We start from the raw sequence: 25,125 nt of genomic DNA, 5'->3' as shown, positions 1-25,125 counted from the left end.
CACTGAGGAACAAAGCCGCGGACTGAGCTGTTGCTGGGCCGGGGATCTGCAGAGCCCTGCTCTGTGCTGGCGGTGCTGGCGTTGTAACTGTGAAGTCCAGGGAAAAGTTATGCTCTAAAAACTTTTGTTCTCTTTCAGGGCCTCGTGAAAAATCTTCCTAATTGATGGTTTGGACATCATCTATGCCTGGAGTGTCAGTGTGACTTTTCCATTCGTATCTGTTCAAGGATGAAAGAATGTGTAGCAAATACCCGCCGTAATTATGCATGTTTCTAATGTTTCAGCTTGTATAATACCGCCCACCTTCCCGGGGAGGTCGAGTTACTGTTTTCAGGCATTGCACTTCAGTGATGCACTGTGTTCTCAAGGAAAACGGTGGACTGAAGATCCTGTGAGTTCAGTAGTTTTTCTTTCTTGTGAAGTAGTGAGAACTGGTGGATTTTGTGTTGCTGAGTAGGTGTGTCGCAATCTAACATGCTGCTTAATTATACCTAAATGTGAACGTGCTTGTGGTGTGGAGTGGCTTGTGTATGAATGGCAGTACAAGTATTGCGAACTGTGTGTGTGTCTGTGAAACTCTCAGCAGTGCTCTGTTGGGACCAGACTGTGCACAGCCCGTGCAGGGCAGCCTGTAGGGCAGGAGCTGGTGCACAGCCATCACAGCGTGTTACTTTCCATCCGCAGCACTCTGGCACAGTAAGCAACACTGCAAAGCTCTACGCTGCCTCGTCTCTTCCTCTGCCCTCTCCTTCCCCCAGCTCTGCTGGCTGCATTGAAGGTTGACAGCTTTTCAGGGAGAGTGGGTTGGGGCTGCTTTGCTCTGTCACCCCTGTGTTGTGTGGACTGTGTGCGTAAGAGAGGATTTCTGTAGTTTTGCATTACTCTTCCTGGCTGCTCGAGGGAAGTGTGTTTTAAAATCAGTTTGTGTATATGTTTCCTTCTTCTTCCTATCTAGTTCAAAAGGTTAGTTAGTGTTAGACTACAGCCCCCAATGTTTGGAACCTGCAAATCCAGTGTGTAGTGTTATTACGGTGGTTGTCTCCCTATTTTATTTTTTTTATGAAAGGTACAGGAGTATTGAGACTTGTGCTGACCTTATTTTTGAACATTTTCTGATCTGTGGCATTGCTGAGCATGCTAGACATGATAACAGTTTCAATAAGAGTATCCAGACTGGTGCTGCATGTATTCCTATTGCTGTTCTTTTAGGACTAAGACTAGCTACTTGCTGTCATGCTCAATTTTTGAAGGATGCACTTAAATGTCTCAATAAAATGTCAAATTTCCCTTGAAATGCTATTGGGGAGAACTTTTTTTTTTTTTAAGGGCTACTGGTGAGACTCCAGAGAATAATTTGTCTATTCCTCCAAAGGCCATGCACTTACTTGCTTACTGCTTCTGATAATCAAGTACATAAGAATGCCTTTTTTTTTTTTTTTTTTTTTTTTTTCTACAACCTCTTATTGGGAAACTCAACTTATCTATAATGTGATACCTGCATTTCTTAGTCTGGATTAGTTTTCTCCACAAATGATAAATATGGAATGAGTTTGGCATTAGCTTTTCTTACTCAAGTCATTGATACAGACCCTCTCATGAGACAGCTGTCTTGTTTCTTTTTTTCCTTCTGCACAAGAGAAGCAGCACTGCCATGGCAGGAGCCCTCAGTGGTGTATAATTGTTTATACTTCTGCAGATTAGTTACTGTGCAGCTCAGGAGGTTCACTAATGCTCTGTCTTCAAAGGATTAGGCTGGAAATATGGCATGCTCTCTCACATCTTAGTTTGGTGTGAGATGTTTCTTTGAAATGTAACAGAAGTGTGTGTACGATGGGGTACTGAGGGATTTTTCTAAGAAGTGCTTGATTTGAGACTATTCTACAACAGCCCTTCTAAAAATACTATACTATCTGTTAGTGATATGCCAAAACATATACTCCTACGGAGATGGCAGTAAGATCTGTTGGAAAAATCCCACAAGTACCTGGGGAAAACAAGTATGAAAAAGCAGTGACTTGGCTGAGGTTTACTTTAATGCCAGGGGGAGACATTAGTCCTCTTGCCTTTTCCTGCCAGCTTGTAGCCTCAGGATGTTGCCAGACCCAAGGCAAAGGGGAGCTTCAGCCTTGGGAGCTGGATGTGGAAATGCAGGAGACATGGATTCCCTACTGTACAGCTTCTTGAAATGGTTAACCCACGTTAAATGCTTTATATATGTTTTGTTTTTGTTTCCAGCTGTGTTACACCCATGAATATATATGGTGATACCTGACAGCTTGGAAGTGTTCTCTTTTCCCTTGGGTATGGGGAAACAGCAGGAAGGAAGGGCAGTTTTTACGTAGGGTTATTTCTATTGCTTGAAGTCCAACAATTAACAGCTCAAACTCTTGTAAACATAATGGGCCCAAAACTGTTATTTCTGCAGATAATAGCAATCAGCTCTTTGTGACTGTTAAGATTGCTTACTGAAGCATGTTTATACTTGCAAGCTGACAGAGTTCTTCCCTCCTGTTTGACCAGCTCTGATGGGCTGCAAAATCCCTGTCATCAGAAGCAGCCTGTCTCCCTCCACCTGTGTCCCAACTGCATGTAGTAATTGACCAAGCAAGATAATGCTTTATAGCTCCTTTCAGTTTCATTCTCCACCCTTCCAGTTCTTTTTCACTTACAGACAAAAGGATGACCTTCACACCCTTCCTAATCTGTGGTATCCTCAAGGAAGCAAAACCAGATTTATTAGGTACTTCCTTGCTTGTCAGAGGAGTTTCATGTTATGGTAATGCAGCAGAGCAAAGGATATAACTAGATAAAGGGTGTTTTTTTTTTTAAAAAAAAAAAAAAAGATGTAACTAGTGCATAGATGCTGAAGACAGATTAAGTGAAGATCGTCTGGTCATCTCAATTTAATTTATTTCTTGAACCACTTCCAGGCAACTTGTTTCAGTTGTGACACTTCTGAAGTATCCTGTAGATACTTGTGAGTCAGAAGAAGTCACCTTTTTCTGGTTAAAGCTGAAGTTTCTGTTTACCAGCTTAAAATCTTGCCCAGAGCAATAGTTGTGTCTCAGAACTGTTTTTCTTGTCAAGTGAAAAATCACTCTTCAGAAAGTCCAAGATGAATTCTGCTTTTCATCATGTGGGTTGTACTACTGAATCTGGACAGGCTTTGTTGGTTAGAGACCACAGAAGACCTAACACTTTAATAAAGTGTTACTGTGTATCACCTGCAGATTTTCAGCCTTCGGATAAAAAAAAAAACACCTAGATCTTTTGAAAGAGACAGTTTTTCTGTTGTCTCTGTCATACATATGCATAAAATGCCTGCAGAGTGAAACATGTGATCATGTAGCAAAGGTGTTTTTGACACCCTTCAGTTTTTCATTAGCTGATATGCTTTGCATCCAAGTGTAAGAATTGCTATTCTAACACATACTTCTCAAATGTTATTTAATTTCTAGTAAACTAATGATTGCTTTTTCCAATAATGATTTTTCCAGTAGTGTAGGATTGGTATTTGATAGTGCTAGACCTGGTGGTTTTGAGTGTTTGTCTTATCTGATAAGAGCAAAGGGAGCTCAAAAGTTTGATGTGGCTCCATGCTGTAGGAAAGCGGGGTGCTTTCTGAGGATAACGGTTGTCCCTGTGCTTTTACTGAACAGCCTGCTTGTTCAAACTGATCACTTTCTCTATGGGTCTAGAAGGTTTCGGTTGGATACACTGCAAACTGGGACCAAGATGAAGCTGTCCTTTTAGGCACTGCGACCTCTACCTGTGCTAACTAATTGAAATGTTAGAACCTGGCAGGCAGGACTGGCTCTCGCTTGCGTATCCCACTTACCAGCAATATGAGTCCTGTTGCTAAAGTAACTCATGCATAAATTCATGGGCTGTGCTTTTAGAAGGTATGCTTGGCTTGAGAGAAGCCATCCTGCCAGTCCTAGACTTAGGACTGGCCAGGAAAAGTCTGGTTTTAGGTGTAGATTGAGGAGTGAGGTATGGGTCAGGGGCTGTTTGGACACTGAAGCTGCTTGTTCAGATTAGCAGTGAAACACTTTTTTCTCTGACTTGTGCTTGCTCTGTGCCACAGTAATTGACCTCTGATATCCATTCTGTGCTACTGGGTTGGCTGTGTTCTGTTGCAGATAGTGTTATGTGCCAGATGTTCCTCTTTCCTCTTGCTTTCTGGTTGTTCAGAGACCAGTTCCTATTGGAGCAAGTGCTTCAAGCTGCTACCAAACACACTGTTCCTTATGTTGTGTTCTAACAAGTCATAGAAAGTTCAAAGTCCACTTGCAGTATGTGAAGAGTTGATCTCTGTTCCAATAGGAGGCATCAGTTATAACAGATAAGGTAGCTTTGGCTATAGCCCAAGACTTGTTTTATCACCATTATGTTAAAAGGGAAGCCGTGGAGTTTGGCAACACTAGGTTTTTTTAATGCACTAACAACTACAGTGGCTCCTTTATCTACTATTTGGAATGTACTAGCTTGTGAACATTTACATGAGCACGTACGAGCATACCTCCTCGCTCTGTCTTGAGATAGGGAATTGAATTGCTGTGTGTGAATGGCTGTAGCTGGAGGACTGGGAGACTCTCACCACTGTTAAAGTTGGCTTCTGAGGTGCTGCCCTGAAACTTCAGTGCTGAGGACAAGGAGGCTGTCCACAATACACCCTCTCATGGCCTTTCTCCTAGCCCAACGTCCTTCATGATACAAACAAATTATTTTGCTATTTAGTAAGAATTAATGTAATGTATAGGTTGGTGTTGTCTACTATGGATTTTATTTAAATTTAAGACCTTTGTGGTATCTCCTTAGAGGAAATGCCCTCCTGTAGGGGCTCATACTTGGTGTGAGACTCCTCTTGTGAATGTGAATGACAGTGCTTGGAGGTGTGTTTGACCAAATAGCATGATATGTTGGCAAAGGGAGATACCCAAGGCATCAGTGTAGTTGTGTTATCATGGCAGCATGCCCAGATTAATTAGTGTCTCCAAGATTAATTAGCATGGTGCTTTATGCCATGCATATGGAGCCTTTGTTATTTTCTTTAGCAATTATGAGATCTTATGCCAATTAAGTCTACCATGATTGAATATTGCGTTTGGATATGTGGTGGCTTTCTGTCCGTAAGTACCACATATTCAATAGGAGACACCTGGGGAAATTTACCTGGGGAAATGCTACCTTCAAATATGAACTGATTATATGAACTGATTTCAAGGTGCTTATTCCCCAGTAAGAGTGTGATTTCCCATTTGGTGCTATGCAGTGCATCTTTAACTGACTTCAAAGTGTCTGACACAGTATCTAAGGCGTATCTCAATATATTATCCAGGCGTGTCCCTGCAGTTGAGGGGGCTGGATTTCTTTTCAGGTAGGAGAATCTGAACATCTGCCGGAGGTAGGTGCACGTGGGAAGAGGTGTTAAATAATATTAAAATGGAAAAGAGAAGATTGAGCACATGTGTTACTGATCTATGGAGAACTTGTCAAGCTGGAATATGCCTGCGAAATACAAACAGTTTCCATGAAAAGTCTGTGCAAGTTTGCAGAATCTCTTACATAGCCAGCTTTGCTTAAATGGGAAGTATTCTCAAGGGTAGAGCTTCCTGCAAAGATGACAACTTTATCAGCAGATTTGCTCCTTTTGGTATATGTAATATCTCTGCTTAGTTGTTTTTCTGTGTCAGTTCTCATTTCTGCTTTTCCTTGCCTCTACTTAGCACACAGTTCTGCTAATCAGTAAGTCAGTTTTCTTCCTGGGGTTCCATTTAAATTGCTGTTTGCGAGGCAGTTCAGAAGAACAACTATTTTTTGATACAGGAGACATAAATCCATTCTATACAGATTTAAATTGTGCTTGCAGTGTTGCATATATATTTTTAAATCTCCGTTGTGTCAGAATGTTTTTCTAATGTTTGATGTTTTGATTAACACCTGCTAGGTGTGGTTTATTCTGTCCTTAAGGGAAAAAGGGTGTGCAGCACGTTTTTTTGTTTTGGTGGGGCTTTGGATGTGTAGGAGTCAAATGATTGCATTTGTTGTGATTATTTGGGCTAAAAGGCAAAACTGAAGCTTTTTTTTTTTTTTTTCCCCCATCTGGCATAGAAAATGACAAAGTATGTCATAAATCTTATCTCCCAAAGGATTTCTGATTCTCCTTTTCAGTCTGCTTCTTGGGGGCGTCTGATTCTGTCACTTGTTGATCTTGAAGCTGGAGCTATGGAGTTCTGGCTCTTATGGTCATGTAGTTTTGCTGTCAAACTGATCTGCCCCAGATGTTGGCATAAAAACTTGCTTCAGCTGAATTACACAGACTACCTGGTACAGATTGACCTGATATGGATATGATGGCTGTGGGAGGACGGCCAAAGAGAAAATATTTTGAGGCAAAATTGACTCATGAGTAATATCTGAACAATCTTGACATCGTGTTGTGGGCACATAACGCTCTGGGTATGGTAACAGATATTTGAAAGACAGTTTTATTGCACCCTTGAAACATCAGCCTGGATGTGTAACTGTGACTGAACGTCTTGAAGATGAAGATGGAAATCTTGAAGTATCAAATTGAGGCTCTTATAGGAGTCTGTTGTAATACTGTTTTCTACAAAACTGGGGAATAGGAGGTTATACAGAAACACACTGACCTGTGCTTCCTGTTACATATGAATATGTAGTTCCAAGGATGTAACTGTGTTCTGTGATCGAGTTTACTTGTGCATTATGCTTTAATGTTGGATGGATGAATATATTTTTTGGTCGTGGAATGCATTCCTATTGAAATATAACAACTGTTTTTAGAGTGAGTAGGCAGCATGCATATAAACGTTAATATTTTGCATGAATGGTTGAATGTGTATTTGAACATATTGCAGAAGTGTTAGATGGAGGGAAGAAGGAGTGGACTCTCACTTCCCTGAGGGTTATTTAAGAACACTGAATACCATTTTAAAGTCTACCTAATGCAACATTTGGGACTTTTGGATTCCTGTTTTTTTTTTTTTTTTTTTCTTCAGCAGATGTTGCATTTAGGGATTGTTTCCCATGGGGGAGATCTTCTACTTGAGTTTTCCTGCAGACTTACCACACACTCCCACCCTCACAGACAGACCTAAATGAAGCTACATCATTTAAAACTATAGAATCATAGATTTGATTGAGTTGGAGTGGACCTTAAAGACCCATCTAGTTCCAACCCTCTGCTGTGGACAGGGACAGATAGAGCAGGTAGGTCTAAGCTTCATCCAGCCTGGCCTCAACCACTTTTGCATTGGTGTACCCACAGCCTCTCATGCACAAAGCCTTTGACACTGTTCTGCAATTCCAGGTAGATAATTCCAGTTGCTCTTTCTCTATCCACTCTCCACCAATGCTGCTCCTGTTGCAGGAGACCATGAAACGGAAGGTATTATTTGTCCATGGTGAAGTCATGTTGGCAGTCATAGATCACTGCTTTATTCTGTGCAGATCCAGGAGAACCTGCTCCATTACCTTTTTCTCCCTTATTAAAAATGGGTTATAATTTTCCTTTTCCAGTCATCAGACCACCACAGCTTTTCAAATATGAGGGGTAGTGGCATATGTTAATCCCACAGTTTCCTCAGAACCCTCAGATGCATCTCATTAGATACTATGGAAGTGCACACGTTGTTCTTTTCTTGCAATGGGAAGTTCTTCATTCTCGCAGTCACTGGAGTTCAGATCCAGTTGCTCCTTCCTTATTCTCTTCCTGCATTCTCAGACCACATCTTCACAAGTTATGTATTCCTGCCAGCATTACCTGTGCAATTTGGTTTTCTTTCAGTTGGGCTACAAGGCATTGATTTAACCCAGTTGATCTTCTGCCTCGCCTGTGCAACTTCTTGCATGATAGGATTGAGTCTTGCAAGTTGGGATTGTGAGCTTTTGTGTCTGAAGAAAAATAAGTGATATTTTAGCTTGTGAAGACAGTTTCCCTTAGTAGGCTGTTCTGTAAACAGTGTGGGATTAGGACAGCCCACATGTGGATGCATTGATATATTTTGAGGACTTGTTTTGAGTACTGGTGTATTATAGTAAAAAAAAAAAAATTATTTTGTATTCCATAAAACTACAGACGTGTAAGCCTAACAGGTTGGGTCAGAAATGTTTTATGTTCTCATACCAAAGCTTTAGTGAAACATGCAGTTAAAACATGGATGATATGTGTCTTTTGAACTGGGGGAGGAAGGGGGGAGAAATTTTCAGAACTCTTGCAGCCATACTGGACAGAGATTGTTCTCCTGTCTCATCACTAGGTAGCTATCAGAGGTCCTCGCAGCATTGTGTAAATGTCAACATTTGCATATGGTGGGTCTCCAGCACTGCCTTGGTGTGCAGCTGCCTTGGACTTTACCTGTGAGTGATTGCATGGTGGGATGTATCAGTGCCAGAACACGGGCCTTGGTGTCTCTGTGCACTCGTGTTCTGGGAAGCTTGCTTTTTTGAGTTAAAACAGGCCGAGCAAGTTAGAAGTCAGAAATAAGTTGTCTAAACGTTGTTGGCAGAACATCTTATCTGAACTGCTGTGGAAGAAAAGGGAAGAACTGTCCTACATTCCAGAGAGTGGTGCAGGCATGAAGTTAACTGCAGTCTAAGCATCTTTATAGCCATTGGAAGTATGTGCAAATCCCTGTATGATAAGAATTCTAATAAAGGCTGCTCAGGGAAATGGGACAGCAGACAATCATCTCCTCGCCTACTGCAGTCTATAAAATGCTTCCATGTCTTTCATGTGCAGAGACATCCTAAATTACACAGTTTTACTGCTTAGCTCACATGGACTTCTGCATTTCTGTACACTGCTGTGTTTCCCTAACCGACATGGCTGGTGTGTCCTGTCGTCTCCAAGCTTTGTTTCTGTGCATTCACACGGACTGTTGTTTGAACAAAGAGGATTTTAACTGGGAAAGCACTACAGAGTGATGTCTTTTGCAAGATGTGTGCTTTCTCTTCAGGGTGTGGTAATCAAAATACTGCTTATGTGAGTTACATCTTGGAAGCCAAAAATGATAGGATAGTCACAGATATGAAAGGTTAATTTTGTTATTGTTTAGCAGCATGGCTTTACCAGGCATTTGCAGCTTTAAGCATGTGATATATTGCCCAACATGTATAATGATTACTTGCTTTTCATTTCTTTTCTTGTAGGATGACTTTTGGGTTCCTGAATGTGCTGTCAGATGCTGAATTACTGAACTAGGTGAATCTTCTGCATTTATTTCTTATCTTCAGAAAGGCCTGAAAGAGCAGAGGACTGGCATTTGTTACAGTGTTTTAAGGTAAGATCTGACTTGCTAGGGGAAATAGGGAAGATGATGAATATGAAGATATGGTCTCATGGACTGTCCCAGTCCATCTCTGACTCCATAGTAAATCATACTGTTGTGGTTTCTGTACTGTGTGTAACACTGGACCAGACTGTCAGTATTTGCCTCTAAGGATAAAATATCACCTCAGTAAGCTAAAAAATGATGCAATGAAGAAATAACTTGTTATCTTTCCTTGGATGACCAGTTCTATTTATACATATACCCTTTCATTAGACTGCCTTAAAGCTTTCCCTACATATTAATAAAGTTTTAGTAGTGAAAAGATTTAGTCTTCTGTCTCCGTGGGATGTTGGCTTGAGACATGTTATTCACCAAAAAAAATACAGGTAAGAAAAACCGAAGACATTAAAAACCAGATGAAACTGTAGAACTATAGCTGACTTAATTGAGCATTCTCCAGCTAGAGGTTTTGCACTGTCATCGCTTTCATTAATTTGTACATACCTGTATTTTGCACCTATCTGTTCAGGTTCATATCTGTATTTCTGCTCCATGGTAGTGCTGCTGTGCTTTTTGACCAGCTGTGTTGTGCACCCATATGCACAACATAATCTTTTCACTGCAGAGGCATCTGAGTAAGCAGGGGCTGTGCTTGAATTAAGCTTGTGGTAAGCCAAGTCCAGGGAACTAATTGCTTCATAAAGGGCCTCTTTGCTACTGAGCCCCTGGGTTCCCTCATGTTTAGCTGTTTTCAGGAGTAATCACTGACTCCTTATTTACTTTAAGGAACTACTGTCTCCCTCTTTGTTGCATGCAATGTGGTGTGCTGTGGGTTTGGGTGACAGATCATCTAGAACTTATCTCTTCAACGGTAAATATGTGTCTCTGGTCACTGCTTGAGGTAGCTCAATGCAGTTTAAGTGCTGTCTTGTGAAGGCAGACCTCGGTCTAGTTCCTTTTGCACCAGTTCTGGTCTCTCACTCCTACTTTTCTTTAGGAAAGGCACTTATGCCTTTTCTGTTATCAAATAACTGCTAGGTCAAAGCACCCATAACTGCTTCTAGGCCCCATGGCGGGGCTGTATGGAGAAGAAACTCCTTAGAAAAGGCTAAATAAGGAGACTTGCCACTGCGGTGAGGTTTCTTCCAGTTCCTGTGTGGCTGCAGGCCACAGCCATGCCCTGGCTGTGGAGAGCTGCACACACAGCCAAGCACAGCCTTCTGGGCAGAGGGGGTGGGGATGTGTTGGATGGCTGTGCTCATCCCTGACCTGACACACTGTGCAGGGAGGGAACTTCTTTACAGAAGGGGTTGTTAAGCACTGGAATAGGCTCTCCAGGGAGGTGGTTGAGTCACCATCCCTGGATGTGTTTAAAAACCATTTGGATGTGGTGCTCAGGGACATGATTTAGCAGAGGGCTGTGAGAGTTAGGGTAGTATGGTTAAGCTGTGGTTGGACTTGATCTTTAAAGTCTTTTCCAAACTGAATGACTCTATGATTCTATTTGGTATGAGTAGCTGCAGCTTTGATTGTTGGGGGGGACATGTGGGAGGGTATATGAGGTGCAGAGTGGGAAAGGAAGAAATTTTAAGAAGGTATGCAGACCAAAGAAGAGTGTGAGTGCAGAAAGGCTGGAAAAATTGTGCCAGCTGTCACAGAGCCAAAGTAGCAGTGACTACCTGGCTCCTTCGTGGGACTGATGGGATGCAACGTCATGGCTAAGGGGCAGACTCCTCCAATTTCAGCTCTTGTCACAGGGCTGTGACAGCGGAGTGTTCATCTCAGGTTCACACAGGTGCTCTGCTGCTCTGACATACTAGCATGGCTGCTGTAATGCTGGATCTGTGAGTTGTAAGTTAGCATCCCCCTTACAGAGTGCTTAATGATGCCATTTGGTGCTTCTCTGAACTGTGCTGAATTCCATGATCGTGTGTGGTAATGGGGGGAGAAACAGCAGGCTTCATAAAATTAACTTTTATAAAGCCAAAGTTACCTCACTGGGATTGTCCGGGATTTTTCAATGCCAGGGCTTGCAGCCTTCATTTAAACCAGTATTTTCTTTCACTCCAGTCTCCTCAGACTTCAGATTAACAATTTTGTTTTTCACAGCAGGACCTCGATCTACTAAACCTTGTGGTTTCTCTTCCTGGCTGATTTAACTAAAAATACTAGCAGCTACATTCCTTAGTGTAGGTTTTTACATTTCAACTTGTTCATGGGGAAGACAGACTTAATAACAAATGTGACTAGATCTTGGTACAACATAATCCAGGATAGTTTCTGCCTGCAGACATTGTGCTTTCACAGGGGTACAGTATAGGAGCAACTTCAGCAAACATGGAGTTATTTGTTGCTGTGGCACAGGTTGTATTGAAGCTTAGTCAAACCTGATTCCCTGCTTCCAGAATTTTTTGGGCTCACTGGAGCAGTTAAGTCACTTTCACAATAATTGATGAAGCTCTGGTTATCTACAAAGGTTTATGAGTTTTAAGAACTCATTGTAGGTGAAGTTAGATTTTGTTACATAACACTGCAGACCTGCATTAGAAAACTCAATTTTGCAAATCCAGCTGTCATTGATCAGCTGTCTTCCTCTTCATGCCCACAAATTCAGTGACATCTCTTATTTGGCCAGACATATCCACATGATTAGCTGGTAAGAGATGTGACACAAGTACTGTCCCTTACATCCCTCCTGCTCATAGCTTTGACTGTGCTCAGTGTGCTACAAACCAGTCACACAGCCCAGCTCTGCTGTATTACTCTCTTCACCCTCCCATACGCAGTTTTCCAGGCAGGGACATTCTTATCACACCAACTACCTGGAGAGACATGTGGGCTCCTGTCTGAAGTGGATCATTGCTTGTATGAAGATCATCCCAAATATCCTTGCTGATGTCTCTGGAGAGATGATGGGTAGCAGAAACAGCTGCAGAAGCTTGCAGTGTGACCCAAACCCACCTCCTGGTGAAGCTGCCATCCATGCTGTGCACCTGGACTAGGCACTGGAAGCCAAAATAAAGTGATTCTTTGAGGTTTCTTGGTGACCGCGGTAGCAGAGCCTGTGTGGAACCTGAATGCACAGACTTGGTGGCAGCATCTTTTTGCTACTGTTGTCCAGCTCTTGTGTTCAGAGTGCTTTAATGCTCATGTTTCAGATATGCAGTGTAATTCAGTTACGTGCTGAGACTGCTATGGCATGAAGACAGGACTGACCAAACATAACTGGGTTGTGCTCTACCATCTTTGGCTTAAAGATGCCTGCTGAGGAACCCCACTTCCAGCTTGTCTACTGCTGCTGTAAATGTAATGAGGAAATATTGGTGTGATAACAAGTTCTTTATGCTGATGAAAGCCCTGCCTGTGCTTTTCTGATTTATGATATGTGAAGGATTAAAAAAAAAAATTGTTAATCTTTAGGGCTACCTAAATGTAAACAAAACCATCTTTTTTCCTTAGCTCTTTTGTTATCAGGACTTGAGCAGTTCAGTCCCTGCCTTATGATTTCTAGAGACTGGTAATCAATTTCCAGTACTGAAAATAAATTCTTCTCTTGCTTCAGGTTTTAGTTTAAATAAATCCAAGGTTTTGAGTTGTCGCATGTATATAACCTTTTAAGCTCTTCATATGTAAGGCATAAGAGCAACTGATCTCGGCTTCTGCTAAATGTACTTTTACTTTTCTAAAGGAGATGCTTTGTCCACTGAGAGCTGTGGCTCAGCATGCTAATAAAACTCACTTTATGCCTTTAAAATGTTTATTCAGAGTGGCCTGGCTAGCTTACAGTAGCTGTGTGGGTGGACTGTCCTTGAATTTTGTAGACTTAATTTAGTACTACACAATACCTAGTTATGGAAAACAGCTATAAATTGTCTGTGTGCAGCCATGCATTATTGATAAAGGGTAGAATGAGCTCCACAATTCCTTTACTTGATGTTGTTAGTGCAACAGCTGGCTGATTTAGGATTATTTTTTCTTCCCCATTGGCTGCAAAATGTCTCTGAATTTGCTCTTGGATCTTGATTTGTGTGGGTGGGAAGTTTGCTTTTTTCTCCAATACAAGTAAATACGATAGAAATGTATCCACAGAGAAGAAACAAGCTCAGTGCTTGTTTCCAGTGCTAGGAAGACAGTAAGTCTGACTGTATGCAGAGGACAGAATTTAAAATTGTCACAGTACTCAGAAGCGCTCAAGGTGTTACAGTAAATTTCAAAATAAATAAATCCTTTAATATACATGATTTGACACATGCTTGGAGAAAATGCTTTACTGTGAGTCAGGTGTGCTATGTAATTCCAGTGTTCCTTCTGAGTTTATGAAAAATCTCAACCGTCTTAAATTTCACAATATATTTTTCCCTTTGACATCTAAGATTAGTAGAGTGTCTTCAGAACTTGATTTACATATAAAGCAGTGCTATAAACTGAATGGTTCTTTCCGTGTAGTTGAACAAACATACAATGAGCTGCTCAACAGACTGGAATCTAATAAGTAAATAAAGTAGTGATAAATAAAAAAGGAACTTGTTGGTAAATCTATCGAAGTCTGTCTTTCCAGCAAATAACTCTGAAGCTTCTTATGCTATAATTTCTGGAATGATAGCTTATGACAGACTATTATTATTCCTGTATCACAGTAGGAATGTACAATTTGTGGCAAACAAACACTGAGTTTGCATAGTGACTTATTTTGCTCTTTCTGTCTGAGTACTTCAGTTTTCTTCAGTAGAATAATATATTCTTCAATAGAAGTGTTCAAACCCTCTGTGTACAGATTTATTTTTTTTTTCCTTATGCAATGTTAAGGTAGCAAAACACGAATGTACATGATCTTCAGAAGCTGAACTGATGTTTATAGTGCTTTATTCTGTGGGGAACTGCTATGTATTGGTTTAGCTTTCTCTATTTTTACAGCCTTGAAAGATGAGAAGTTTTAAATAAGGAAGTAATTGGGCTGGTTGCGTGGTTTCAAAATGGAGGCGGGAAAAATTAATGGAGAGAAGGCCTAACATGATTTAGAGAGTCCTGCTAAGGATTTACATTAAGAATAACTCGTTCTTAAAGTTTATTTTCTGATGGAAATTGTGGGGTAAATCAAATGCAAATGATTAAAATGCAGAATTCTTACTGACTTTGTAAATCTAACTCCTTCAGTAATAATACAGTCATTTATCTTAAGGAGGGCATGGGGCTGTGAGGATTTAAACAAAAGCATCAACAACTTGGTGTAGATAGTTTTGGTGACAAAGATAATGAATTCTGTGGCTTGTTTAGAAGGCTGTTGTGGAAAGGGAATAGGTTTTCCAGAGATCATCTGATTGAATCCATTTATTGCATCCTGTGGATGAAACATCTGTAACTCAGGCACAGTGTTGGCAACTAAAAATTCTGTACTGGTAGAAAATTGATTTGATTGTACAGAAAATACAAGCAATTGGACACTTGCATACTTCTAAAAAACTTCTTGATTATTTTTTTTTTTATGTATCATTGCTAGTTCCTTTTCAGCTGCATCAAAATACAAGATACTGACTTTTTTATGTCTAGAACAGGAATTGAATACACTTTTGTTTTTTGTTTTTTGAAAGACACTCAATGTACTGCTTTTAAAAGCATGGGGTAGAAGGTGTTGCATCCATCCCTACCCAGATGTAGCACCAAGTGCTCTGTCTGTGACAAGTTGCTGCACGCTCTAATATGAGGGGGGAAGCACCTGCTCTTTCCATTCTCCTTTCACTTGGTACAAAAAGATGCATAAAACTAGTTTGGGTGGGACAAATTTCAGCAGTCTCTTTCTGGCTTGATTAGCACTGCAAAACCTGTCCTGGTTGCAATGCAGCCGCCTTGTGCACTGCTTGCCTCCCTGTTTTAAGCCTGCAGCGTGGCAGTTTGTTGCCGCACCACCACATGAAGCCCTGGGTGGGATCGGTGTTTTTGCAGGGAGCAGCTCAGTTCTTGTCTGCAGTCCAAGCTCTTCCTGCCAGGTGATAGGGTATCTTGTGTCTCACAGGTACACTTGCAGAAGCTGTTCTTTTTCTTTTTATGTTGCATTCCTCTCTACCAAATTTGCAGGATAATTAATTGTCTGCTTATTTTATGGAATTGTTATGACAGTAATGCTGTTACCTGCTGAGAGGACTCCTGCAGTGATATAAACTGATTCTTAGTAAGAACCTTCAGTAAAAATATAGCCCGAACTACATTTCAGCTGTGAGAGCAGTGAATTTTGTGCAGAACATGCTGTAAGTGGAGCTACGTCCTTGCCCAGTGACCTTATAAATAACCTTGCTTTGTCCTTCTGGAAGCTACATTTGTGCAGTGAAGTTGGTGAACCCTTTCCTTTCGTGGAGAGCAAAGCAGTTCGCAGCCCTCTTCTCCCTACTGGCTGGAGACTCACCAGTATGCCTGAGAGCATTACCCATCTACTAGGTAGTACATACAGCCTCTGGGCGCTCTGCTGTCCTCTGCCTCCTCTTTCCTCACCTTTCCTCCTTTTCATGCTACTTTTAATGAGGTGTGCTAGAATGGTTGCACAATTTTTCCCAGTGTGCATTAATACAAACATGGCTAAGCTGTATGTGGTATAAACAAACGTGGTTAGAAGTAGCAGGAAAAGTGCTGTGTAGATAGAAATTGAGCTGTGTTGTTTGAGAGAATGGCTGCGCCTCCAACTAATTACAAAATAACTGAATAAGCAGTTATGAGTTGCCTCACTGCAAATTAAGTATCTGAAGCATGATCTATTTTTTTCAGTTGCTGCAGTTTGCTTTCAAATGGAAGGTAAGTAAGTTCTGGATCTAGCATAATCCTCAGATGTTCTTCAAGGTTTCTTACTTATATTATTTCCAGTTTAATCCAGGATATCTTGTGCGCCTGGAATATTGTGCTCTCAGTGCAGACTTTTATTTATGTTGCTCTGTTTATACTGTGGTTTTGATAGGTTTCTGTAGTACCTGTACAAGAAAGGCAGTGCTGGAAAGTAAAGCTAAACACAGAACAGATTTTTGAGGCTGGAAAAATCCCATGTTAAGAGAACATCAGTTATGATAGTGCTTAGTGTGTTGTGAAGGAAGTTTTTCTCCAATAATTTTGAAATAAATGGCTCCACATAAATTGTACTTAAATGGGCTCCTGAGATGGAAATGAGATTTTCTCTGGAGTGAAATCAAAAGTGACTTTAAGTGAGCTGTGTTCCAGCTTTCGCTGCCTGCCTTACATGCTTTGCCTGTTTTCTGAAATCTTTTGCTGCCCTGCTGCCATGCAGGGCATGCAGCTGATGATGGACCTCAGTAGAGATGAATCAGCAGTGGTAAAACATGTTTTCCTTGATAATGAAGGCTGCACAGGGAACCAGATGCATGCTGTTGCTTCACAAATGTCTGTGTGGAAGTCCAGATGTTAACGATGTCGCATGCACACCAGAAAGATCTAAACACAGGGACTTACGAGTTGTCACAGCAGAGTGCAGCCAAGTCACCAACTTGAGGCTCTGGCTGTGTTCTCCAGTAGCTTCTCCCTCTGTGGTGTGTGTTGCTCTGCTCATTCCTCCTGGAGGACTGAGAAGGGCAACATCTGCACAACAGTGTGCAAAAGGCTCAGTATTAGGAGTGACTAATAGCCATTAGGCTTATACCATTCTACACAACCTCTGGGTTAATTCTCTGAAAAGTGAGTAGGTAATGCTGTCTTTCTGACTTTCTTTTTTCCCAAACTAATTTTCAAGCTACTGAACACCTTCAAAAGAGTGGGTGGAAAGTATATTTTCAGAGATGCTGGAATCTGGCCATGACTCCCAAAGGGAAAAACAGTTCTCATGCCAAATGCAGAAGGGTGGCAAGACATCTCATTTTAAATCTGCCTTTGGGGAAGGATGGATTATTGCAAGTTCTGGCCAAATTAAAAATTGTAGAAAGGAGGGGAAGGTGTTTTCTGGCAGCTTACTGCTCACTGGTGAGTAATGCTGGTATCTCAACTTGTTTCTGTCACATCACTTCATGTTAACTGCTCTCTTCATTTTGTTCTGAATTCTTCAGTATAAAATTAAGTACCAGCTTCCCTCTGTTTTAAGAGGGGGAGAAAATGATGTATTTCAAGAAGGTTCTTGGCATTTTAAAGAGAAATGGAGAAAGCAGGAGAGTGCCTTTCAAACTTGTAATAATTAATGGAATTTCTAGTCAGGGAGGAGTTTGGCTTGTTTGATGTAACTTGGCAGCAGAAGTATGCATCTCATTTTCTACGTGTGTATTTACTTAACTTTCAGCTGTGCGTTAAATGTGCCTATAAAATAGCTTTTAGTCATGGTTGAGATCAGATTAAGCAAGTAAGTGTGGATTTAAATGTATAATAGTGTAGCTAGGTTAAGGCTGGCTAAATGGGATTGGTTTTTAATTGAAAACGTGCAGGTATAAGGATCAGTCACTTCAAGGTGAATCTCTCTTTGGACAGCATAGCAACATTTATGTTGAAAAGGGGAGATTGCTGAGAGGTTGTGTCCTTTGCAAGGTATCTGAAACAAATTATGATCTGCCAGTGGTTGCTCGGTAATTGGATGGTATTGGAAATAAGCTTTCTCTTTTGATAGTTATGAAAATGAAGCGTTCAGGAGTTCAAGGAATCTTGATGGCAAAAACAGTCTCACAAACTAAAGAACACGGGATGTGCATAAGCAATGAACTGTAGTCTGAACAAATTGAGAGAGGAAACATTTTCTTCTGCTGGTTCACTCCTCAGGCTTACGCACTTCTTTTGCATTAGGTTTGCCCCCAAGAAGAGTATCTAACCCTACTCATGAGAGTCCAACGTTGGCTGTGACGTTAACCTGTCTCACGGAGCTTTTTTTCAATGCAAGTGGAATAATTCTGTGGAGATCTGTACATTTGCTTTAGAGATGGGCAGTTGTTCTTAATTTTAGGATTGCTAGTATACGCATGCTGTAAAGCTCAGATTTTGAAAGGAATATCATAAGTTTTAGTTGAGCTTCGGAGGCTGACTTTCATGCTTCTTCTGTAGGTGATGGAAGGTTGCCTCACTGTATGACAAAATTTTTTCTTCTTGGGTTGGCATGTCTGAAAGGCTCTTTGAGAGTACTGGTACAGATAATTTGCACAAATCAGATAAACCGACTAACAGTAGTTGTATTACAGAGAACTCTGAACTGTAAGCTCCAGATGCATGTACTCTCCATATGAACAATAAATACTCAGGAGGACCACATAAAAAGAGAATCTTGAGACCTTGTATAAAGAGGAGTATTGAATAAAGGCTATGTAGTGGATAACTTCTATGAATTACCAGCAGTGGAGAGGATACATCCTAGGACAGGAATGGCTGTCTTTTGATCAGTCTGGGGAGGAATTTACTGGAAAAAGTTGTCTAATTATGGAAGGCTTTAATTTGTTACAGTTTTTAAATCCAAAATATAAGCTATGGGAGTTTTTCTGTAGTAATAATGTGGTTAAAATAGTTTATGTAGGGAATGTGTTGATACACAGGTAACCTGTGTAGCCTACAGCTGTTTTTGTTTCTGTAAACTTCAATAAATACAATGGTTGGACTGGAGAAATGAATAATGGTGGAAAAAAAAGAGCTGCACTGAAAATACAAGAAATGTGCATTAGATGTTGTTGGTTTGTTAAGGCTCTTGCTGCCTCATAAGAGAATTTACATTTTTACATATTGAAAAAAAAACTTTGCTTTTTTCCCACTCCTTATTTTTTTTGTATTTTCTGTGGGTTTTTGTTTTTGGTTTTTTTTTTTGTCTTCCGTGTATTTTCTCCACTGGATGCTTTGGAGAGACCTTTTAATTCAATAACTCTATCCACAGGTATTACCACAGTGTCTCTTCTTTTTCCCGTGTTCCCTTTGGAGCAGAAAGAAGTGATGTCCATGAAGTGAATTAACAATTCAGTGAACTGTGCTACTACCACAGCACTCTTAACATACCACATCACAGAGCAGATGTGAAGAAGGCTTTTGAGGAATCTCCTGTCATGAGCAGTCAGCGACAGCTTTGCTGCACTGATGACACATGGTTTGCTGGCTAGCTTTGGTTAGGGTGCTGGTAGGACAAGGCTGTGTGTCCCAGGACTAGCCTTGGGGTTGGCAGTGGGTGCTGGGTGATAGTGCTGTGGCAGATGGCTCCTTCTGGGCTGCTCTTTGTTCATGAGCGCATCCACGGTGTCCTGTCACACCAACAGCACCATAGTTACAGGGTTATAAAACATGAATCTTTCTTTAGCGTGAGGTTTAAAAACAAAAAGAGGGCCATTATGCGAGTGCTGTGCTGCAGGCTCTTCTGTAGCAAGGAGCAGCACAGTGTGGGCCTGTGCTTGGTGTGACACCGGTGGCACAGATTCACTGCCTCCTTTGTTAGCCAATGGCACCTGTGAAAGTAGGTCTCCTGTGCAATGCACCACTCACAGGCAGTAGTCAAGGCTGTCTGGGCAGGGGGGAGAGGAACGGACTGTGGCTGGAAGATGTAGGCCGAGCGCTGTGGTAGCAGCAGCAGTCACAAAGGAGGCACCGCAGCCTTGTTTTCTTGACTGGCACCATGCTTTTGCCTTTGCATGGCAAGCTACAAGGGGAACAGATCTAGCTGTGGGACTGTGAACGTCTAGCTGGTGGAGTTTCCTTGTCTAGGAGATGGGGAACTGTCATGGCAGGGCAGTAAGAGTTCAGATGGGAGCTGTGCTAAGTGCAACACGCCGCAGCAGAGACCAACCTGCCAGAACAAAACTGTGCTGTGGTAAACAAATCAGATGAGCAAGACTTAGCCAGAGCCTATGTAAGGAACAGGACAGAACTGTGTGGTAATAGCAGTTCATTTTAATTGTTTTGTTTTGATACTCACTGTTTCGTTCTTTGCACGGGGAAGGGTTGCATCTGAGGTTTCAGTGTACAGCTGCAGAAGCAATTTTAATTCTTAGGCAGTGGAGAATGAAATTATACTGGTAATTGTAGGAGATAGTAGCTGTTCATGCAAAAGTCAGTCCATCAGCATATTCTGTTAGAGAGAGGCATGTCCAAGGTCCTGCTTGTTCATCTGAAGTAAGTGACAAAAGCTGTTTCTGGCTGCTGTTCATCTTGGGTACCTGTGACCTCTTCATGACACAGCAGAAGTTAGGATCCCTGCTGAAGCTCTTCAAGCACTTCTGGTGTACACAGGGTACAGATGGAGCAGTCCTTATAAGTAAATATCTAAAAGCATTGCCTCCTATGTTATGATGTTGGCTCACCACAACAGAGGCAGATGGTGGTACGGCATAGAGGCTGAGCCTTCCCAGCAATGTTCCATTACATGTTGCTGCTGTGTGGCAGATGGCAGCAGAGGGACACTGAAAAATTGGTGTCTGACAGGGAAGTGTGAATCAAGCAAAGGTGTGTTGTTGAATTCTTCCATGCAGAAAAAAATAGCACCCACTGACATTCATCAACATCTGAATTCTATGGGTACCAAACAGTGAATGTGAGCACAGTGAGGAGGTGAGTGGTGTGTTTCAGCAGTGGCAGTGGCAATGTGAAAGACAAGCCATGTTCCAAATGACTATACACAGCTGTCACACTGCAAAATGAAGAGCGTTTTGATCAGCTCATCTGCATGAATTGGCTAGTGGTGTTGACTACACAGAGAAAGAGTGTTTTGCAGCTGAGAACTTGCTCTATTAAATAGTGCTATTGTGTGCTTTGTACCTGTTGAACTTACCATGGAAATAAATAGGAGGTATTACTTCAGCGGTGACCTATAGACTTGAAATCCATTGGCTTTTGTTTTTCTTTTGAGAAGGAAGGTGTTCTTTTCTTTACTATAGCATTGTTCATATAAAAGTGTGCTTGTTTAAAAAGGGAAGTCAGCTTTTTGATGGCAAATTACTACTGTGCTTTTGTTACTTAAACTGAGTTTCTTTTCTGAAGTGGCAAATTACTGTGCAGATCAGGAGGAGGAGATTTTTGCAATCCAGTTCCCAAAGTCACATGCAGCTCTGCAGAAGAAAACCATTGTTATATTCACTATTTAGAGAAATCTGTTCCAAGGATAGGACTTATGCTCAGTGGATGTAGCCTGCAGTGCCCATTATGTGGCTCTGTTATGGTGCATATGCTTTCAATTGTGTGCAGGCTAACATTAAAAGGCATTAGTTGTATTTGTGTCCGGTCACACAAATGAGAACACAAGAGGTCAGAACTTCAGACTTCATCAAACACCAGCAGGTTTTTCTGGCTGTTGAACAGCTTTGCAGTACTTCGCTATATCATTCTTTGTCTGTTGTTTACAAACTGTTTTCTGTTAATCTCTACAACTGAGATTGTAAGATATCTAGAAAATAGCACTACTGTCTGTTATGGAGGCACTGAAAGATAAGTATGTTGTTCCATTACGAAAACTGTCCTTTTCATAAGAAGCTGAAAAGGTAGTGAAAGCACTAGAAAGGATTACAAAACCTATCTAAGTGGAGCAAGTCTGCTTTAAAACTCAGTGCTTGCTCTGAGTATTGAATTGAAATCTGGTATGGAAATGAGGCAGCCCCTCTGAAAGTAGCAGCGAATACATGTGCTTCTCAATCTGTGGGCACAGTGGAGTAAACTATCCTGTCCCAATCCACGAGCAACTCTGAACAGTGATTACAATTCAAATATCTGATAATAATTAGGTGGACTATTATATGCTTTGTCTGTCCTGGCTAGGCTAACAGTCCTCCCTGCAGAGGAAGCGCTGCTGGATGTGTGCACTGCCACTGGTACTGCTCTGAAGGTTTGGGGGTTGGACTCGATGATCTCTGGAGGTCCCTTCCAAACCCTACAATTCTGTGATTCTGTCATTCTGTGATTGAGAGGAACAAGATTAAAGCTGTATGGTATAGAATGCATGGTATTCTTCCCCAGCCTTACCCCTCGGACAGCAGTAAAACGTAGCTTTGGGCATTATTTGCAAGCGTTATGGATCCCTCCTTCAAATTAGATTTTTGTGGGTGCCCACAGAAAACATTGGCTTGCTTTGGCCATGTACTACATGAGACAAAGTTCCACTTTCTGGAAGAATGAAAGGAGGAGCAGCACAATGTCCTCTCAGGAGCTAGAGAGTATAAGGAGGGCTAGATGGCAGATCTGGCAGTTTACTTTGCCTAACAATGCTCTTGTCTGTGCACAGATCACACTTAATAGAAGTCTTGGAGGAAACTGGAACTTGTCTCTTTGGCCATTTCTATCGAATGTCATTCCCAAGGAAAGTTGTACTGCTGGATTAGGTTTCTGTAAGGGAGGAGATAAGCTCCAGAGAATCTGAGATCTTGAGAACCTTCTACTGGTAGCAAAGCAGAGATAAGCTACAAAGAATAGTGCTATTTCTTGTGGCTTTGGTGCCTTCATGGCCTCACGGACAGTATGTAGATAACTTTCTTATTTCAGTGGACATAAATTTTTTACTGGCTCAGATATGTGTGATTCCCCTTGTGCCTTTAGCAACAGTACACGCAGGTTCACGATATTTAATACTGATGGAATGCTATAATTTTTGAAGGGCAGTTTGTGTACTTGATCCTTACTTTATACTCTGGATGTGCAGTTAAGTTTGCTGCATAGCTTCAATCATTGCAGACTAGCAGCTGACAGCTGTTTCACTGGACAAAAGGGTTTGGGGTTTTTTTTGTTATGAAAGTGTTATCTCAACAGTGTTGTGGTTTATGCTTGAGAGTATTTTCATAATTTTTTGTTATAAGCCTACCACCAGGTGTGTATGTATATAATGTATGAAAAAAAAACAGAAAACCTTAGGCACACAGTCATTATGGGAAAATTAGTCTAAACTCTGTCTACACAGGAAAGATAATTTGGCTGGGTTGAAAGTCTTTTGTTGTTGTTAACATTGTGTTTACTGCAGACTTTATTTTTGAAGAGGATTACGAGGTGTTCTCTGTTTTAGAGAACAGCAAGAACAGAAATAGAACTCCTTGTACCTGAATTTTTCAGTCACTCTTTGCATATATTTGTATCCAAGTCTTCAGTAGCAAGGTTAAAAGTTTCATCTTAGAGTTGGCTCTTCCTGTATGTTGGTGTCTTGATGAATTCCATTGGTCTCTCTACTGTCTCCTGGTATTTACACATAAAAAGCACAAGCATCTCCCAAAATAATAATAGTAAGTTTTCTAACTAAACTGCAGGGTGTCAGAAGATTGGCTTGCTTCATGGATGAAAGCTTTAAAGGCAGAGATTTATGATGGGAAGGATCCCAGGGTTTCTGGGCCTTCTATATCCACGCTGCCAGAAACGTTCTTGTTGGAGCAGGGAGCAGCAGACCTTGGCACTCATTTGTGGGCTGTTGATGCCAACAGTCTGGAAATACAAGAAAGACAGAGATATGCTGTGGTAAACACCTCTGCTAGGGAGCACCCAAGTGGGCTGCATCCCAGCCTGCTTCTGCAGTCATCCCTATAGGACCACTACACTCCTACCTTCTTGGTCTGTGGGAAAGATGGCCACATCATGCTTTCACAATATTCTTCCTAATTCCTGGTGCCTCCCATGAGTTGTAGCTCAGCAGTATGCACTCAGTGCAGTGTTAGCCTGGGGTGCTCTACACCCTGTTGCCACCTTCCTTCACCCTCCCAGCAATGTCTGCTTTGCAGGATAAAGTGTCCCTTGGTCAGTGTTCTCAAAATGCTGAGTAGGTCCAGGGAGGAGTTGCAATACCTCAGAAACATACTGCATGTGGACTGGTCTTTAACAGGGGGGTTGCACTTGATCTCTTGAGGTCCCTGTGATCAGCTGGTCAGGCAAAGCTTCCAGAGTTCAGGGCCCTGTGGAAGTGCGATTGCTCTTAACCAGCCTGTTTTGAGCTGTAAAAGGTAATAATAATTACATGCGGTGCTAGTACTGCACAAAATTACTTCTATACAAATAATTGTCCTTTGATATCAGTGCCATTTGTGAGTGAATTAGTCTAAACAGTAGGATGTGACTCATTCTGCTAGCTTTGCTGTCTTACGGCATGAAAGCCACAAGGGGCAAACTGGGCTGAAGGGTGAATACAGGTGGGTTTCATAAGTTTGTGCAGTAAGTATAGTTACTGGATCTGGGTATTGCCCTGTGGCATTTGTGATGGGGACACAACTAATGTCTGAGAGGCAGTGCTGCATTTCCGAGTCTTGCTGTTTGATGCCCTCTGCATGCCAAGCTGCTGAATAGCTGGTCTGAAACCAGCGGCCTGACTGTGGGCTGCTTCGAGCCATGGCCAGAAAAGTGCAGCCCTACATCCCCAGAGAGTTGTGGATTGGCTTTATGTGACAGCTGATCAGGGGGCTGCAGCATTGTCCTGACCATAGGGAACAGGTAGCTTGCAGGTGATATGGGCAGAAGAAATGTGTTAAAGGCTTTGCTCTTTAAAATCTTAGAATATTCTGTGCAGGAAAATGTTGCTCTAGAGGCTTGGATTTCCCATAGGGCTCTACCCATCCCAGTCCAAAAGTCCTGGCTCATGCAGTAGGTAGTTCAACAGGAAAAAAAAAAAAAAACAACCCAAAACACTGTATGGAGAAATGATCAAGGTACATTACTTAGTGAGAAAGAAAAGCCAGGAAGTGAAAAAAGAAAGCTTTGGATTTTCCCAACAGTCTCTGTAACAGCTGTGACATGAGCAGGAACTGCAGTTGGCAGCAAATGCCTCTGTTTTTCTCAAGAATAATGCGTTAGGACTGAGCTATCAGGTAATATCTCTGTAAATCTGCCCTGAAGGATGTTCTCTCTGTTCAACAGGATGGCCTTCTTTGCAAACACTTTTTCATAACATACTGTGTACATAAATCATGCTAATTAGAAAGATGTGCAGATTTTCCTG

The 25,125-nt window shown here is 41.6% G+C and overlaps 1 protein-coding gene across 3 annotated transcripts in view; it reads left to right on the top strand.

The window, feature by feature from the left end:
* The window catches only part of KANK1 (KN motif and ankyrin repeat domains 1), a 103,355-nt gene that overhangs the window by 5,891 nt on the left and 72,339 nt on the right, over nt 1-25,125 (top strand). The window contains exons 1-3 of one of the 3 annotated variants that reach the window (XM_042825581.1): nt 13-391; nt 7,029-7,236; nt 9,178-9,308. The gene's annotated coding sequence lies outside the window, so the exon portion shown is untranslated. Of the gene's footprint in view, nt 1-12; nt 392-7,028; nt 7,237-9,177; nt 9,309-25,125 lie in introns of those variants that run through there. The other 2 variants (XM_042825580.1, XM_042825582.1) reach the window with 2 other exon arrangements.

The sequence above is a fragment of the Centrocercus urophasianus genome, unplaced genomic scaffold, assembly GCF_019232065.1.
Source record: "Centrocercus urophasianus isolate 14NV4802_14NV808 unplaced genomic scaffold, USGS_Curo_1.0 seq_25, whole genome shotgun sequence".
Lineage (NCBI taxonomy): Eukaryota > Metazoa > Chordata > Aves > Galliformes > Phasianidae > Centrocercus > Centrocercus urophasianus.
Note: the sequence above shows the minus strand (reverse complement) of the source record. Positions and strands in the feature narration are given on the sequence as shown.